Raw genomic sequence first — 17,067 nt, forward strand, 5'->3', positions numbered from 1 at the left:
CAGGGTTTGATCCCAGGACTCTGAGATCATGACCTGAGCCAAAGTCACGCTTAACCAACTGAGCCACCCAGGTGCCCCCCCTTAAAAAATTAATTTTGAGTGCATAGAAAAATGTCCATAAGAACATGCGCTGAGGGGCTCCTGGGTGGCTCGGTTGGTTAACCGTCCAACTCTTGATTTCGGCTCAGGTCATGATCTCAGGGTCATGAGATTGAGCCCCATTTGAGCTCCACGCTCAGTGCAGAGTCTGCTTGAGATTTTTCTCTCCCTCCTCCCTCTGCCCCTTCCCCTTCCGTGTGCATGTGTGTTCTTTCTCTCTCTCTCTGTCAAATCTAAAAAAATAATTATTTTTCTAATTGACAACCTGAGATTTTTCTGGCAAGAGATGTCTGTGCACGCATTCATGACCTTAAAGATAAACCTTGATAATGGGTCTCATCTCCTTAGAGAATCCACTTATGGTCCTAATTCTGTAAGACAAATTTTTGTAAATTTTGGTGCTATCCTTTAGTGTACTGTTTCTGGCACCTGGTTATCCAGAAGAACAGGCTGTGCTTAGCCTGAAGATAAAAATTGCTTGGACCTTACATGTACAATCACATCCTTCTCACCAAGAACATTTACATACACAGATACAAGGACTGGAGAAAAAGAGTGTTCTCATATGCCTAACTGGGATTGATGGCAGCCTCATGAGCAGCAGACATGTTCTAGCAGGGCTGTTTGGGTTCAAATCACGGCTGCATAGCTCACTAGCTGTGTGACCTTGAACAATTTAATCTGCGCCTCCATTTTTTCGTCCATAAAAATGGGCATTATAGTGGTACTTTATTGATAACGTTCTTGTGATAGAATATCATAACATTGTGATAAGGCCTCGAAGGCGCTTGGAGCAGAGTCCAGTGCGTGGTGAGTGCTGTGTGAGTGTTTGCTGTCCTTAGTGCTGATACGGGTTTTCACTGAGCCACACAGTGGCTTGACTTCATTGTTGAAAACCTAAAAGGAAGAAAATTCTCCCTAAGAACAGTAAAAGTGTTTTCTTCTGTACTTTTATCCCCCAAAATACTGCCTGAATCTGATTTTCATGGCTCATCTTCAAAAGTCACTTTTTGTGTGGTACCCTGCGTTCTCCAAATTAGGAACTTTTTTATATATAAAATTGCGTATGACTTATTTCACACCTCAGTTGCAGAATTTATAAAATAAATTCTTTCCACTCATTAGGAAACATGAGGAAGAGGTTTCTGTATTCTTGCCTGGGGCGTAATATGTAAATAAGGTCAAAGAACAGCTGCAAATGAAAGGATACTATAAACTAGAATCCAAAACGCATCGAAATTAATGTTTCATTCCATATTGCTTGATATTTAGGGGGAAAAAATGTGTTTGTGTGTGAGTGGAAGGGAAGCACATCCTATTATCTTAACTACTTGCTAAGACTCTTCAAAATAGCAGTTGGGGTTGAGGCCTGCGCAGGTCCCAACCTGTCCGTGGTTTGGGGTTGCTATCTGCCTCATAAAGTAGATGGTTTGTCTTCTGGGAAGCCAAAGTCGTCTTCTCCACTGAGAAAGCCTCCTACATAGTTGACTTTGGCATCTTCCAGGAGTAAGGAGGCAGGGATTGAGGCCTCGCGAGCCTGGGTTTTCAGCTGAGATGGAGAGAAGACCAGAGGTATAACCGGAAAGCCCAGAGCGGGGTGCACTTGCCTCTAGAACTCACACTAGGACCCAGCCTGGGCTTCGTGACAGTGATAGAAGTGGACCCCTTAACAATAACATACTAATAATCATTAAATGAAAATAAAAAAATAGAGGTTGGGCCCAAACTTGAGGTAAAAGAAAACATTACCAGGAGAGCAACCTCGAAACTTGGTTCAATAGGTGCAAAGAGTTTCCGAAACAAGGTCATTAACAGGCTTCAGTGAACATATCTGCAGACCTCAATATGGTGATTCGACATCTACGACTCTAGCTTAGTTTGGCAAGAAGGGATTTTTTTTTTATTTTTTAAAAGATTTATGTATTTAATTGAGAGACAGTGAGCAAGAGAGAGAGAGCATGAACAGGGTGAGGGGCAGAGGGAGAAGCAGACTCCCCCCTGAGCAGGGAGCCCGATGTGGGGCTCTGTCCCAGGACCCTGGGATCATGACCTGAGCCGAAGGCAGATGCTTATCCGACTGAGCCACCCAGCACCCCAGCAAGAAGAAATGTCTTTAAAAACATAATAGTGGGGGCGCCTGGGTGGCACAGCGGTTAAGCGTCTGCCTTCGGCTCAGGGCATGATCCCAGCGTTCTGGGATCGAGCCCCACATCGGGCTCCTCCGTTATGAGCTTGCTTCTTCCTCTCCCACTCCCCCTGCTTGTGTTCCCTCTCTCGCTGGCTGTCTCTATCTCTGTCAAATAAATAAATCTTTAAAAAAAATAAAAATAAATAAAAACATAATAGTGATCCATTTCCTGTTACACGAGTAGACTGATCAAGACTCTAACATGTGATTAAGCACTCAAGCTCCACTGTTCAGCTGCCTGGGTTCAAATTTCAGCCCTGCCACTTACTAGTGGTGTGATTCGTCTCTTCATGCCTGTTTCTTCATTGGTAAAATGGGCATACTAATAGTACTTGTAGATTTATTGTAGTTAAATGAGCTAATAAATGTAAGTGCTTAGAATAGTGCTTGGCACAAATTCAGCAATAAATGTTCTCCCTGTCATTATCATCATCATCATCCTCATCATCATCAGGCTTCAGCTCCAAGCTTATTGACTCCGGCCAGTATACAGTATCAACATTGGTAGGCAGCTGACGCAGAAAATAAAGATACTGATATCTGTTAGGTCTATTTGCCAAGTATTTGCCATGCACAAGTATATTCTTATTTAATCCTTAGGATTCATTCAACAATTATTTACCAAGCTCCTACTATGCGTCAGTCCACAGTCCCCACCTTAGAACGTCTCCAGTCGTGAAAAGGCACTGTCCTAGATGATGGGTGAAATAGACCGTGCCCTCAGCAGGCTTACTTAAGAATAAACCGAGGCTCAGGAAGGTAAAACAACTTTCCTAAAGCCCCTAACTGTGAACTTGGGAGCAGAGAGCTGATTCGAATGCAGCTCTTGAATGTAAGATCTATGCAGCTGTAAACGATTGGCTGCTGTCTCCACACCCTGCTCAAGCAGGCTGGAACTTTCTCTTCTACCTGCTATAAATAATGGAGTGAGGGAGAGCTGTTTTATTTCTGTCGGGCCATGCACTGACAAGCACAGATGGCTCTAAAGCTGAGAAACTGCTTCATTCTCCTGACGTGCAATGAAGGGGACAGATTCTTGGCTCTAAAGCTGGTAGGGAGGGACGCCTGGGTGGCTCACTTGGTTTAAGTGTCTGCCTCTGGCTCGGGTCATGATCCCAGGGTTCTGGGATCGAGTCCTGCATCGGGCTCCCTCCTCGGCGGGGAGCCTGCTTCTCCCTCCCTCTGCCTGCTGCTCTCCCTACTTGTGCTCTCTCACTCTCTCTGTCAAGTAAATAAATACAATCTTTAATAAATAAATAAAGCTGGTAGAGAGAGCCACACAGGCTTGAACTCTGCTGTTGGTACCACTAAGCATCCATTATGTGCTAGGTCCTCAAAAGAATAAAAGGGCCTTCACTGTCCTGATTTCTCCTGACATTGGACCTTTTAAAAATGTGTTTTCTGGGGCGCCTGGGTGCCTCAGTCGTTAGGCATCTGCTTTCAGCTCAGGGCGTCATCCTGGGATTGAGCCCCACATCGGGCTTCTTCCTCTCCCAGTCCCCCTGCTGTGTTCCCTCTCTCGCTGGCTGTCTCTATCTCTATCAAATAAATAAATAAATCTTTTTAAAAGTGTTTTCTAGCAAAGGTATACCTGCTCATATTATTTTTTAAAGGTTTTTTTTTTAATTTACGTAATCTCGACACCCCACATGGGGCTCAAATTCATGACCCTGAGATCAAGAGTCGTGTACTCTTCCACTCAGCCAGCCAGGTGCCCCAATCTGCTTGTAATTTTAAAAAGTCAAAAGCACTACACGACACATACCAAAACATGTCCACCAACCCACTGCTCCCTGCTCCTTAGTCCCTCTTCAGAGAGTCAATCACTTTTGCTTATATACCATTCTTTCTTATCAATTTTATTATTATCTGCTGACTTTCTATTTTGGTAGTAGAGGATTTAGTGTTCTTATATCATTCCCATTTCCCTCTCTCCATCCCAATATAGTTATTTCACAATTTTTTTAAAGATTTTATTTATTTGAAAGAAAGAGAGAGAGCAGGGGGAGGGGCAAAAGGAGAGGGAGAAGCAGACTCCTCTGCTGAGCAGGGGCTCAATCCCAGGACCCCGGGATCATGACCCAAGCCAAAGGCAGATGCTTAACCGACTGAGCCAGCCAGGCGCCCCCTATTTCACAGCTTTTGGAAAATCAATAGTCAGTGTTTACATTTTGATTATGTAAATATTGTTTCTTGCCTCACTCATGGTCCTGGCAGGAAACAACCAGCACCCTCAAATTGGGGAATTTGAGGAGATTAATAAGAGGATTATTTACAAAGGAGTGGGCAGAGAATAGAGAAACTGTAGGAATAGTGCAGTACCCCAACTTACCAGGCCCAGGCCTGATGAGGTGATCGAAAGGAGTGGTTCCAGGGGAGAAAACAGGAGTTAAGGGACACAGCCCACCCATGGTCCCATGGGGAGAAGGTCTGCCTCTCCCTCTCAGTCTCCTCCAGGGAAGGCAGAGGCAGAGGGCATGGGACACCACTGCTGCGTGGTTCATTCAGGTCAGTCCCCCAGAGCCCAGAGCAAGGTTGGGGAAGAGGAGAGTGGCCCGGCAGGCAAATAGAAGTCCAGCACTACAGCCAGCTGCAGCCAGGCAGGAGACTAGAACCAAGTTCTCTTTTCTTTTCTTTTCTTTTTTAAGTTTTTAATTGCAGTTAATATTACGGTGCTATATTCGTTTCAGATGCACAATATAGTGATTCAACAATTCTATACATCACCCTGTGCTCACCAGGACAATTCACTCCTTAATCCCCATCACCTATTTCCCCCATCCCCCCACCACGCCACACCCCATCCCCTCTGGTGACCATCAGTCTGCTCTCTATAGTGAAGAGTCTGTTTCTTGGTTTGCCTCTTTCTCTCTTTTTTTTCCCTTTGCTTGTTTGGTTTTTTTTAAATTCCACATATGAGTGAAATCATATGGTATTTGTCTTTCTCTGACTTTGCTTAGCATTGACCAGCTTTTTTGTCTTTCCTGGAAAACCTCACTACAGTCGGCAGTTTGCTTGATCTTCTAACTCCTGTGGCTGCTTCTCCTCCGAACAGCGGAAGACCTATGAAACCCGTCAGCTAGTCTTGTATTTGAGTAAGACACTTGAAAGCCAATTTGAAGCTCAATGTGCAGAGGCAGGCCTGTCAGGTAGAGGGCTTGCTAAGGGTCACTGGGGAGGGAAGCCTGCTTTCCACCCAGGCCTCTTCAAATGTCAGTATTGGGGGACTTTTCTCTGAGGCCATTTAGTCTCTCCAGGGAAGGTGCGTCCGTGTTTCTACCTGGGAATGGAAGCCTAGATGCTCGCTTTCTGGGAATTGCCTCAGGAACCGGATTCTCTGTTCAGCATATGGACATTCTTTTCTGCTCCTGTATTTAGTTCCATTCACACCTCTCACTGTGCTTGGGTCCTGATTCCTCTTCCCAAGAAGAAACCTCCCATTTTCAGTGAGGGTAGACACGGGAGGCAGTTGTTCTGTTTCACTGGCTGGTGATAGGTGTCTAGGAGTCCAAGAGTCCCTGTGTCCCTTGTTCCAGCCCCACACTTCGCTCCTACCTTCCACCGTAGCCGCCCCCCTCAGGGCCTAGTTGCAGGTAAGGCGGCCTGTACCTCTTCCCTACGTCCCTCTGTGGGTGCTTGGATTTCACTCTGGTGTGAGTCAGCTGATTTGAACTTGGGAAAACTTTGTCGGCAGACATCACCTGCACTTGTGTCCTCTCCCGGTCTCCTCATCTTTGTGTGATTATACCTTTGTGTGCTCTTTCCCCATCAATTTAGTTTAGCTGAGATAAACATATGAATGCAATCCACCATGTTGAACCAAAGGTCCTCTAGTGATGAATTTTGGAGAAGTTTTATTTTAGGTCTAGATGAACGGTCATCAGTTCATGACTAGAGGCCCCATAAGGTGATTGCTCACAAATCAATATTACCCAAACCCCTATTAGCTGGCCTCAGTTCCTTGTGATACAGTAGGCCAAAGTTCCTAATGTCCTCCCTTGACATGAGCATGTCACATGATTCTCCTACTAAGTTCTTCACTAGTCCGGTGTTTTCTAAGTGTGGTTAGCACACCTCCAAGGGCTTGACCAAGTATCAGCTGAAAGAACATTTCAAAATTGTAATTGTAATAGCTATGCATTGTATTGTGTATATATATATATTTATATTTATGTAAATATGTATATGTATTTATATAAAATATTTGTATAAAATAAATATATATATTTAAATATAACTAGTGTATCAGGCCCATATTTTGCTAAGGATGAATCAAAGTAAAACAGTGAATCAATTTAAAGAAAAGTGTTGGGGCACCTGGGTGGCTCAGTTGGTTAAGTGTCCGCCTTCAACTCAGGCTGCGTTCTTGGGATTCTGGGGTTGAGCCCCAGGTCAGACTCCCTGCTCAGTGGGGAGTCTGCTTCTCCCTCTTCCTCTGCCCTTCCCCCCATGTACTCTCTCTCTTTCAAATAAATAAAATCTTTAAATAAATAAATAAATAAATAAATAAATAAATAAATAAATGTGTCGAGGGGGCACCTAGGTGGCTCAGTCAGTTAAGCATGTGACTCTTGATCTCACTGCGGGTCTTGATCTCAGGGTCCTGAGTTTGAGCCCAGCATGGAGCGTACTTGAAAGAAACAAAGAAAGAAAAAAAGGAGGGAGGGGAGGAGGGGAAGGGAGGGACGAAGAAAAGTGTTGAATAAAGAATAGTCTAGGTACTGTTCAGGAATGGGAAGCATTGTGACAATGACTGCAATTTGGTAAACGCTAATCCTGCTGAGTTGCAACCAGCTAGTGCTACGTGATCCGGAAAGGAGACTTAAGCACATTTCTTTCCAAAATAGCCCTGGGATGTATGCGCGTCTCAGACTGCTGGTCTGCAATCTAGAATGGAAACTAGAATTGCCCACTGGTGGCCTTCCTCGCCGAAATCAGTTTGTTTCTGTGCAGGGAATGTAGAAATGCTTCTGCCCTGGTCTGAGTTAGCTGATTCTGAATTGCAAGAGGCTGTCTGCAGAGGGTGTGAGCTGGAATATCAAAGCAGACCTCCTAGAAACTGCCTCCCTCGTAGGGTTGAATTTCTGCTGCCGGGGACCTCCCTTCCTTTGCACCTTGCTCCTGGGGCCCTGGGCAGCTAGGTGAGCACATGGGAGGGGTTGGTAATTGACAGTTACCTGGTGTGCTTAGTTCTTAGCCTCAGGGAGGGCAGCTGGCTCCTTGCCTGTCTTAAAAGTGCTCCTGGTCTGTCTCCAGCCCAGACAAGGCAGTGCCAGTTGGGAAGCGTGTGGTATCAAAGGTCTCTCCTGGCTCCTAGGGGTTGTCCCCCTTATTAGATTGAGCTCTTAAGAGCTTCCCAGAAAGTGTCCCAGAAGTGCAACATTCCAGATCTCCCCAAAGGGATAGAAAAGGGAACTAATATTTATTGAGCACCATTTATTTACGTCTTTACTTATTTTAATTTTTAAAGATTTTATTTATTTGTCAGAGAGAGAAAGTGAGAGCACACAAGTAGGGGGAGCTACAGGCAGAGGGAGAAGCAAGCTCCCCGCTGAGCAAGTAGCCCAATGAGGGACCCGATCCCAGAACCCCAGGATCATGACCTGAGCCAAATGCAGACGCTTAACCAACTGAGCCACTTAGGCGTCCCTTGAGCACCATTTATTATGCCCAGAGTTTTACATTTAAACATCACAACAATCTATGAAAATGGTATTATCCCCATTCTACAGAGGCTCCATGAGATCAAGTAACTTGCCCAAGTTCTCACAATAAGTGGCAGAGCCAGGAGTCAAACCCAGAGTAGTATGAGGCCAAAGCAAAGAGCCGTAGTCGGGGAAAGACACGGAGCAGAACCTGTCTCCTGGAGACGCATGCCTCCCTTGGTGGCTGTCTGGATGCTGCATGGCTATCTGTCTTTCCAACCTGTGAGAAAAAGAAAACAGAGGAAAACCAGGACCTCGAAGGCAGAGGCTGCCTTTCTGAATCCACGCAAGAGGCAGAAACTGGCCTGTGTGTGGCAATGGCCAGGCAGCATGGCCAGCTTAGGGTGGCGAGGAACACCCATGCATTTTCTATCATAGACTAGAGACACCATAAAAAACGGAAACTTGTAGCCCCTCCCTGACCAGCCCAGCCCAGTATATATAACTGACTATAACACTAAGTAATAAGGTGTTCCTCTTTTTTTTTTTTTTAAGGTTTTATTTGTTTAAGAGAGGGAGAAAGTGAGCAAGGAGAGAGAGAAGGAGCAGGGATGGGGACAGAGGGAGAAGGAGAAGCTTCTGAGCCCCTGCTGAGCAGGGAACCCCCCCACCCCCCACCACCAAAGACGTGGAGCTTGATCCCAGGATCCTGGGATCATGACCTGAGCCAAAGGCAGAAGCTTAACTGAGCCACACAGGCACCCCAAGGTGTCCCTCTTTAAAAAAAAAAAAAAGCCCAAACACCACCCCCCCCAAAAAAAACCCCAACCAAAACAAAGTTGGATAAGGCAGGCATTATATGCAGGTCTTAGAGCAGCCCTCACCTGAGGACGAGGTTAGCCTAGGCCTCGGTGCCGGGCCAAGAATAATTCTGTGAACCAGTTACAGTCCAAAATAAATGAGAGACAGAACAGTGACCACAAACCCAGCTCTCTCTTCAGCTCATTTCCTGAGATAAGGAAATGGCTTCTTGAGCAATTCCCCTGTGGCAAGTCCTTCTGTTTGCATTAAAGCTATTAGATGGCTTCTGTTACTTTTTTCTGGCTCACGGCTGCATAAAGCTCACAAGGGTTAAGTGACTTGCTCAGAAACATACGGGCAGTAGAAGCAGAGAACCCAGCAGAGAAGCAGCAGAACCCAAGTCTGTCTGGCTCCCAAGCCAGAGGTTCCCACTGAGACCGTCCTTCTGAGGGGTACCGGGTTTGATGCAGCCTAGAGGACCTCCGTGCAGATCGAGGCCCTGCTGTCCGTGCCTCCGTGTTGTGGAGGAGATGAGAAAACGTCTCGCTGTGTGGCAGGGGCGGGAGCGAGACGTCTGTGTTCTGTATGGCCGGGACAGAAAGATACACAGGGCCTCCTCCTCCGAGGGGGTCACTTGGGTTTTGTGCTCCCCACCCCCTCCACCCTCAGGTCTTGGCAAAATGGCACCGAAACGGGCTGGCGGGCGCTGCCCCAGATAGTCACTTTGCCCCCGGTGCATTCCTGCTGCTCTCCTGGGCGAGGGAGCAGCCTCTGGGCAGCCACGCCTCATGTAAACCTCATCCATTTTCTGCTTCGTTAGGTCCCTGAGAGTCTGCCGCTCCGAGAGAGTCCTCTTCAGGAAGGCCTAGCAATGTCCTTGGGAGCCTGCTGACAGGAGCTCTCGTCCGGGACAGTAGCTGCTCCTGGTCGCCACGCGGGGGCCTCCCGGTGCCTCTGGGCTGGCTGGTCTCTGAAGCCCTGTGACCTCCCTAAGACTCAGTTCCTATTTCTAAAGCGGAGATAATGATGGGCAGTCGTGAGGACTGAATTCGAGAATGCCCTTAAAGGGTTCGGTAGGAGAGCTAGGGACATAGGAAATGTTCAGTAGACATGGGAGTGATCATTCTGGCAATTCTCACAATCTGGACCCACGAGGTTTCGCCTCCTGGCACTGAGAAGCCCCCTTCGGCAGTCACAAGGAGTTTCAAAATAGCTCAAATCCTTGGCTGGCCCTTGGGCAAAGTGGGAGTGGGGATCCCAGCGAGGACCACGGCAGCACAAAGTGAGAATCCGCCTTCCTCTGCGGCCCACCTTCATCGAGCCCCAGAGTTAGGGCACATCTTTTTAAAACTCGCACCCGCTGCCTCCACAATTCCCTTAGATGTTTTCTCTGCTGCTTTATTACGTGTATCAACAGCCTGTAGACCAAAATCCGGCTCCCCTCTACCATCCTATATAGTCTTAGGCCAGCTGGGGTTCTCGATTCTGCATCACAAAAGCCCAAAGAACAAGTTGTGCAAAGACAAACTCCTCGGGCAGACAGGAGTGCTCCGGGGAGCAGGGGAGGCTGTGAACACTGGCCTGGTACTGTATACCTACAGACAGATTTCCCCGCCCGCTCCCCCGCAACCCAGCAGTGCTGTCCTTGGAAGCAGAGACGTGCCTATCTCTGAGCTGAGAAGAGAAGCGTGAGGCACCAGAAGCAGTCCCACTTGGCATTCTGATTTCTTTTTCTCCTGGAAACAGAACCTCTCTGAAGACACCTCCCCAGTTCCGTCCCTGCCAGCCCCCCCTCCCCCTGCTCCATCAGGAGAGCTGACAAGGGAGCAGGTCTACCCATCCTCTCACTCTCACCAGGATAGAGCTTCCCACAGTCTCACCAGGAAAATGGAGTCTTTGCCTCCTCATCAATGACCCCCTTCCCTGGTTGAGAGCCTGCCAGCACCTCAACTGCCCCAGGAGCTGTTTTGTGGGGTGAGGGATGGCAAGGAACTGGGATCATTGCCTAATCCATTGCACTCTGTCTCCTGCACCGCCCCTAACCCCTCCGCCAGGAAGAGCAAAGTCTAAAGCCAACCAACATGTGGTGGAATTTTCAACTTTCACCCGTTGCCCTGAAGAGGGTTTAACACCAGAGCCCCACTACCTTGCCTTGGGGGATCGATTCCACATGGGGGAAAGGGGGTGGGCTTCCCAGTCTGCCCCCATTTCAGGACCTTTCTCAAAGACCCGATGGGTTTAAAGTCTTCCAGGGCAGCCCAGCCTGACTCCCTCCCTAGGCCGTTCCCAGGGATGACACTGAGGTGCGGTGGGCCTGCGGCGACAGTCAGCCTTCCTGGCGTCTACAAAGGAGCTCTGCCAAGGGTGCTGTCTCTGGATTGTTGCCCAAGGCAGGAAGCTGAGGCCCCCAGTTACCATGGAGATGCCGGCACAGCCTGTGCCCATCTGTGGCTGATGGAGAAGGAGGAGAAATGTGGTTGCTTCAGAACTGGCTGAGACTCAGGAGGGTCTGTGACATCAGAAGCCTGCTGCTAAGGGGCCTGGAGAGAAGGCTGAGGCTGCGGTGGCCTCGTGCCAGTCCTGTAGCTTTAATGGCTGGGGTGTGGCCTCCTGCACAGTGAGGCCTCACTGCCAAGCTGCCAACCTCAGTCAAAGTCTGTTGGAAGAAGCTCTGATACAGTGGAAAAACCCCAGGATTCGGAGACGAGAGTGAGAGCCCCACCCACAGTGCCAGGATAGAGCCCAGGCTGGTTGAGAAGACCAAGTGTCTGGTGCAGTGACAAAGTACTGGGCTAGTTGGGAGGTTCCAGACCCTTAGTCACCCCCCCCCCCGAAACACTATGGGAGCCAAGAGCACTTCACTTCCCCTCACCGAGCCCTCGTGCCCCACAGGGAATGTTTGCCCTGTGGGCCAGAGGAGATAGCTGAGAGGCCCTGCAGTGTAAGCAACGCAGAGGCAGGCGTGAGGGGCCGGTCTCCCTCAGATTCAATGGCTAAAGAAGGGCCGAGGCTGGGAGGGCCTCCCCTAGGCTTTCATCCCTTCTGTGGCTAAAACTGGAGGATGAGCTAAGTTGAAATGTCCTCTGACAGGGCCTGACATGGCAAGTGTGTTTGTACAAAGGGCAGTGTTTGGCCCTGCACACACGCGCGCTGTGCAAGCTAATGGAGTGCCAGGGAGAGGGAGGCTGATTAGATAAGGCCCTGGAGCAGCCCTGGGACAGATGAGCTGCCTGGACCTTTCTGCAGCCCCGTCACATTTGCCCTTTGAGATCCCGGCAGCAGAGGGCTGGCTAAGTGCTTTCCAGGCTGTGGAGCAGCGAGGGAAAGACAGAGGGGCAGAGTGGGGAAGGAAAGCTAGTCTGGGAGTGTGCCATCCACCTGGCTGCTTTCCAGCTGTGTGGCCTGGGGCAATTCCATTTTTTTGAAGTTTCCACAGTCTCACCAGTAAAATGGAGGTAAAAAATTCCTGCTCTGCTTTCTTCTCCTGGTTGAAGTGAAAAGAGCACTAGAGATGACAGCCACCAGAGGCAACACACTAATGAGGGACCCAGTGAGCTTTATCTAGCTACAGGGGAGGCCTTCTTGTCTTCACCAGACCCACCACAGCCTGAGATCCTTCTTGGGGTACCTGGGAAGCTCTCCTTTGCTTCTCTCTTTTTTTTTTTTTTTAAGATTTTATTTATTCATTCGACAGAGATAGAGACAGCCAGTGAGAGAGGGAACACAAACAGGGGGAGTGGGAGAGGAAGAAGCAGGCTCATAGCGGAGGAGCCTGATGTGGGGCTCGATCCCAGAATGCCGGGATCATGCCCTGAGCCGAAGGCAGATGCTTAATGCCTGAGCCACCCAGGTGCCCCTGTCCTTTGCTTCTCTTAACAGAATCTCTTGTTCCCTTGGGAGCCAGAACCCCTTCTAGTACCCTCAAAATATGAGGTGGGACTGCCTTTTCAGGCCAGGGTCCTCTGAACAGGCTCAAAGTACAGGCGGAGCCTAAGTGGGGTACAGCTAGATGAATAGCTGTCATAGCTGTGGGGTACAGCTAGATGAATAGCTGTCATAGCCGTTTAAACAAAATCCCAGGGCCCACAGACCCAAATTTCAGTGAGGGTGCCCTGCCAGTCAGCGGCTGCCCAAATAAGACCTCCGTTCCTTGCCCACAGGAAATTACAAATAGACTTGTCTGACTTTATTCACGGTTACAATTGCTTTGATCTTCTTGGAATTTTACAGGAAATTAGCCTTCTCTTTTAAGCCAGGGCTTGGAATGTAATTCCTCATTTGGTAAGGTTTAAAGGTTTAAAGAATTCCTTAAAGAATCAAAGAGAGATGGGTTCCTGTTATCAGTAATTTAGTCTCAAAGCCCAGGGAGACTTTTCATTAATAAATTCAACACCCAACCAGTGCCTTGGGAATTCTGGACCCAGTTTTGGAACTAATATTGGGGACAAGAGAATGCTAGGCATGGGATTCTTGTTGCCGGGGGTGCAGCCAGGCCCCTTGAACGTCGGCCTCCACCCCAGGAGCAGCCCAACTCACTTCCCCAAACGGAGGGCAGTTTTGCCTCTGAGTTCTGAGCCATCGTAAAAATAAAGGTATGCATGGAGGCTTGATTCATGAACTCAGAAGGTGTTAGAACTGGCAGAGATCCTCTTATGTTTAGTCAAGGATGTTGAGGCTACAGAAGGAATGTGACTGCCACAATGTCACTCAGAGGTCCATGACCAAGCTGGGGCAAGACCCAGGTCTCCTGACCCTCAGGTCAGTGTCACCTCTCCACCAGGCTAACCACTCATTTTGGCTAAGCCATGCCTATCACTGTCTTTGCCACCCAAGATGTCAGAGGGAAAGGCTGTCACAGCTTCCCACAGTCCTCCCCTGCGGTGATTAGATAAAGGGACACTTTATACGCTGGGGATTGTCTACCTTGGAGAGGCCTCAGGACTCCCTCTGTAGCACTGATTTGGGGGGCCCTCAGTTTGGAAGCCACTTATATTCTGGTGACAGAAAGCTCGAGGCCTCCCTCCCAGCTAGGATAAGATGGAGAAGAAAGGGCACAGGTCTCATTTCTTTTCCTTGGGTGGGAAGTGGCTGGAAGGTGCTTTAGTGCATTCAGGCTGCTGTAGGAAAATACCACAGATTGGGTGGCTTATAAACAACAGGAAATTATTTTTCACAGTTCTGGAGTCTAAGAAGTCCAAGACCCAGGCTCCAGCAGGTGTCTGGTGAGGGCCCACTTCCGAGTTCATAGACAGCTGTCTCTTCACTGTGTCTTCACATGATAGAAAGGGCAAGGAAGCCCCTCTTTTTTAAGGGCACTAAACCTGATCGTGATGGCTCTACCCTCATGATCTAATCATTTCCTGATGGCTCCACCTCCCAATGCTATCGCATTAGGGATTAGGTTTCAACACAGGAGTGGGGGGCGTGGGGAGGGGAGGGGCCACAAACATTCAGTCTATAGAAAAAAGAACTCAGAGTTTCCGAGGTGGATTCTGTTAGATGATCCCGTAAAGAATGAACTCTGGAGGGAGTAACACTCCAAGCCAAAAAGAGAAACAGAGGCAGCTTCTAGTACCTGACGATGAGAGCAGCCTGGAAGAGGGGTAGGGAGAGGGGTGGGGAAGAGGCACCTGGGTACCAGTAGAGGGGGCACCCAGGAGAACTTGAGGAATCAGGGTGGAGTCTTTGGCTTCCAGTCCCATCAACTGAGAGGTGGATGGGGTCGGGGGCTGATGAGAAGCAGTCTTCCAGGCCTGGGCAGCTGCTCTCTTGCCAGAGAGAGGAGCCTCGGCTTTGGCCCGGATGCAGCAGGGCCTGGCCTGACGCAGACAGAGACTGATGAAACCGGCTGCATCTTGGGCTCTGCAACTCAGGAAAGCCATCAGCTTTACAAACATGGAAAAGGTGAAAGAAAGCGGGGCTGCGGGGCTGTGTGGGGTGTGTCAGGAAAGCGAGTGTTCTGTGCAGTTGTGGGTGGAGCTGTGTATGTTCTGCGTTCTTGTGTATTATTACAAAACAAGGTGTGTCGCCCCACCCTGAACCTCTTTCCATGACCTTGCAACTACCTTGTTTTCACTCTCTCTCTCCCATTCTCCCAAAACATCTATGACTTCCGCTGACCACCAAAAAAAACAACAAAAACACCCAAATTCATAGCCCAGCATTTAAAGCTGAAGATTCCACCAGACACAATTCGAATTTCCTGCCTCCATGCATTTGCTCACCCTGCATTCTCTGCTTTCTTAACATCTGACCTTCAGCAGTTGAAGTCTCTCTCTAGGCTAAGCTCAGATGCCTGCCTCTCCCAGGAAGCCTTCTCTGATACCCCTGACCAAAGGACCCTTCTCTCTTCTGAATGCTAGAGCAATTTTTTCCTATCTCTTTTGAGGTAGTGTTATATTCTATCTTACACTTTAACCACAGGGAGGAATGCTGTTGGTCTCCCCCCCATTGAATGGTATAGTCTTTGAAGACTTACACATTTGTCTCATTCATTGTTATATCCCCAGCACCTAGCATTGTGCCCTTTGCATAGGGGTCATCTAATCAAAATATATTTAAAAAACAGATAAACATATGTGCTGGGAGTATGGAGATAAAGGGGAAAGTTTCTTCCGTCCATGAGGAGCTCACAATCCAGTGAGAAAAAGAAAGCAGCTGCAATAGAATTAGTTTAATATAAAGCTCAGGCAACAGCATTTGCGCTATGAGTCTGGGGGTTTGGGGAAGGCAAGGATGGTGGCAAGGTGGAGAGCATGCAGGTTGAAGGAGCCGCCTGGGTGGAAGTGCATGGCATATCTGGGGAAGGCAGTAGGGAGCGTTAGGACTGGCATGTAGGAAGCATGCAGGAAAATAGGAGATAAGGCCAGAGAGGGGATGTGGGCACTGCATCCCAGAGGGCCTAGAGGGCCTTTCAAGGAATTTGGAGTTTATTATTATTATTTTTAAAGATTTTATTTATTTATTTGAGAGAGAGAGAGAGAGGGAGAGAAATCACGAGCAGTGGGGGGTGGGGGCGGTGGAGGAAGAAGCAGGCTCCCCCCTGTGCAGAGAGCCCTGATGTGGGGCTTGATCCTAGGACTCCAGGATCACTTGAGCAGAAGGCAGACAGTCCACCGAGTGAGCCACCCAGGCACCCCTGGATTTTATTCTTGAGGCCCTCGAATGAGGAGCCATTGAACTTTCTTGAGGAGGAGTGTAACAAATACTGAATGGAGGAAAGACTCAGCACTGTATTTTGGGTGGACACTAGTCTTTGGCCAGATCCATTTTAAGAAAATCTTATATTGGTTGCTAAGCACCACCCATTCTCTGAGGCCAGCCTGTCCCCTGGTCAAGCCACCTTTTTGTGAGATGTTCCCTTTTAAAGGGGCCATCCTTGAAGAACCGTTGGCTAGATTGGAGAAGTCTGTTCTGCCCTCTGAAACCGTGGTTTTCTGACCCATCCCACGGGTCCCACATTCTGCTTGGACTGTAGCACAGAAATTCTTCTGTTTGGACTGTATTAGGGTTCTCCAGAGAAACTGAACCAAGAGGAGATATAACGAGATTTATTATAAGGAACTGGCTCAAACAATTATGGAGGCTGAGAAGTCCCAAGATTAGCCATCTGTGAGCTGGAAACCCAGGACAGCAGGTGGCGTAAACTCCGATCCAAGTCTAAAGGCTTGCAAAGCAGGAGTGCAGATGGTTTAAGTACCAGTTTGAGGGCAGGAGAGGATTGATGTCTCAGCTCAGCAGACAGGCAGGGACACCCAGCGACATCTACTATCTGTCACTGAAAACGACACTTTCTGAGCGCAGGATTGGCTGGGCCCCCTCCATAATTTGACTTTTGTGGAGTCGGGGGTGAGGGGAGGAGATGGGGCAACGTCCTGTACAGTAAAAAACCATAGGCTTTGGAGTCAGTCCTAAAGAATCAGCTGAAATCATTTATTAGTTGTATGACCTTGGCAAAGTCATGAATCTCTCTGAGCCTTGGCTTCTTATCCGCAAAATGGGGATAATTATGCCTACTCCAAAGAGTACCGTGAAGATGAGTGTAAGTATTCCCTAGCTTGCTGCCTGGCACATAGGAGGTGCTCGGTAAATTTGGTACTTGTTTAATGGTACTCGTTTTATTCATATTTGTAGGGTTAAGTAGAGGTTCCTGGTCTGCAAAGAAGGAAGCTATGCTTGAAGGGAGCTGTTAGGTGCCTTAATTTAGGGGGCTGAAAACTTTCTGCCTAGAACACTTTCAGAGGTCATTCCAGAGTCCTCCTGGTGAGAGTTCTTACCGGTCTCCCCAGCCTACCTTCTATTCTCTGAGCTCTGCCCTCCTGCCAGCAGCTGTGG

The sequence above is a fragment of the Ursus maritimus genome, unplaced genomic scaffold, assembly GCF_017311325.1.
Source record: "Ursus maritimus isolate PB19 unplaced genomic scaffold, ASM1731132v1 scaffold_23, whole genome shotgun sequence".
In the NCBI taxonomy this organism is placed as follows: Eukaryota; Metazoa; Chordata; class Mammalia; order Carnivora; family Ursidae; genus Ursus; species Ursus maritimus.